This window comes from Octopus bimaculoides, chromosome 25, assembly GCF_001194135.2.
Source record: "Octopus bimaculoides isolate UCB-OBI-ISO-001 chromosome 25, ASM119413v2, whole genome shotgun sequence".
NCBI classification, from domain to species: Eukaryota; Metazoa; Mollusca; class Cephalopoda; order Octopoda; family Octopodidae; genus Octopus; species Octopus bimaculoides.
In genome coordinates, this window is record NC_069005.1 from 12,186,884 (window position 1) to 12,189,219 (window position 2,336).

A 2,336-nucleotide genomic window follows, 5' to 3' on the forward strand; every position below is an offset into this window, starting at 1 on the left:
ATATATATATATATACACATACACACACACAGGCACATGTATGTATGTACGTACGTACATAACACCCAGTATATGGATGTTCCTCCTCTTCGATACCTTTAATGGGTTGCGAGTCGTAGAAGTGCATCAAGGGCTGAGGGTTTCAAACAAGAATTCACACTCAGTACTCTCGCCACCTAAGATTATTTTGCCGATTAACAATAACAGACGTGTGTGTGTGTATGTAGGTGTATATATGTACATATATATAGAGAGAGTGAGAGAGAGAGAAAAAGAAAGAAAGAGCGTGCAAAAGATAGATAGATAGATAGATAGATAGATAGATAGATAGATAGATAGATACATAGAGGAAGAGAGAGAGAGAGAAAGATGACTTATATTTATACACAGACAGAGAGATGCAGAGAGAGAAATGGAAAGGAGAATATTGTATGTAACTTGTGAAGATAAGAAAAGAACATTTGGTTACATGAATTAAGAACACACGTGTGGTATAAAGGAGGTTAAATCAATAACAACTGACATTTAAGAATTATTTTCCTATTTTCACGTCTTTTTTTTTTTTCAGGTTCAAATTCTGACGGTGGTGTCTATGCATTCTTTCTATGTCCCAGACCGAGGATGAAATAAGAATAATGTTGATGCTGTTTAGGGTGATGTAATGAAGATTATGATGACGACGACGATGATTATTATTATTATTATTATTATTATTATTATTATTATTATTATTATTATTATCATTATAAAAATGATGATATTTGCTTTGATTTCCCATATAGCGGACATAATGGCAGCTAATAATTTGTGCAGGGTTTACTTAAAAACGGTCGAAATGAACATGAGAGCAGTGTGAGAAATCGGATCGAAGTATTGTTAATATAAATAAAACGTTAAAACTAAATGATTCAATTCTCTAGAAAGAGGGGAACATCTATCTATGGCCAATCAAAGATTCCAGCCCCACGATTCCAGGACAGGTCTAACCTCACCACGAAGAGCAGAGCACGATCCCTCACGCAACAGTTGTTCGCCAATCTACATGCGCATGTTTATCGCAGCTCCATGTACATTTACCATGTTTGCTAACAATCAGATCGCTCCTTATCAATCCCCATTTACCATTGCTTGTGGAACATAAAATAATTCGAATACAGTTTGACCAAAGAGAAAAGTCCTTCTGTAAATTATTTCAGCCTTCTTAATTTTTCAGTCTCATCTTCTATACACTTGCTTTAGTCATAGCCAACATATAAGACAATGATTTCTGTTATTTGTAAAAATATGCTATCAGGTGATGGGAGCAGTGCCAAACTTGTTTTAATTTGGGTAAGCCTTTACAGAATATCAGACAAGGAAAATAGCGGATGCACAGGCGAGATGAATAATTTACATGCTATACAGAATGTTTACACATAGATGAAAAGATGATGCCGCCCTCTTGATAAAAGAGAGTTTTAGAGCCAAACATAGAACGTTAGAGATACAACGTCAATCTGACCATTAAAGGCAACATTCCTCGACCATCTGTTCTTCTCCAATCTGAAGGATCACGCATGTTACAACAAATTTCGCTAAGGGTGGTAGCGGTGCATAGTCGTCTTAATCAACTAAAACGCCCTCTATTATTCCCGTATTTATCCAATTAGGATAAAATATGAAAACATCTGAACAATAGAATATACGGAGAAATTGATAGGATACCAATATGAAGTGTATTTGTGTGCCTTATAAATTTCGATATCCACTATTCCGCTGACGATGACGATGACAGCAAAGATGATGGTATAAATAATGATAATGATGATGATTTAAAATTTTAGTAGAAAGGTAGATAAATAATTATAATGATAAAGACAACAATGATAATAACAACAACAATAATAATAATAATAATCATATCTTCCACCGAAAACGCAAGCTGGAGTTTATATTATTGACACCGGAAGACTAATGTCCAAAGTTGTTTATATGTATGTATGAATGTATACATCTATGCATCTGTGAATAAATGGATGCATATGCGGGTATATACATGTATGTATGCAGGACTAAAATGAATGTGTACATAATTACATATGTACACATACATACAAACACACTCACACACAAACACACACACATATATGCATGTAGGCTTGAATGTATATATATATACATATAGTGTTACTTATTCTATAATACATGTATATTACATGTATGTATATGCTTATATATACACATATATATACACGTACACGCACACACGCATACAACATAATACATACATACATACATACAAATATACATACATACATACATATATATATATATATGTCTGTATATATATATATATA

General features: G+C 33.3%; 1 long non-coding RNA gene across 1 annotated transcript in view; it reads right to left on the reverse strand.

Moving 5' to 3' along the window:
- The window catches only part of LOC106870537 (uncharacterized), a 179,125-nt gene extending 177,722 nt beyond the window's left edge, over positions 1–1,403 (reverse strand). The window contains exon 1 of the long non-coding RNA XR_001409537.2: positions 1,394–1,403. This is a non-coding gene — a long non-coding RNA (uncharacterized LOC106870537). The remainder of the gene's footprint in view (positions 1–1,393) is intronic.
- Positions 1,404–2,336: the final 933 nt, after the last annotated feature.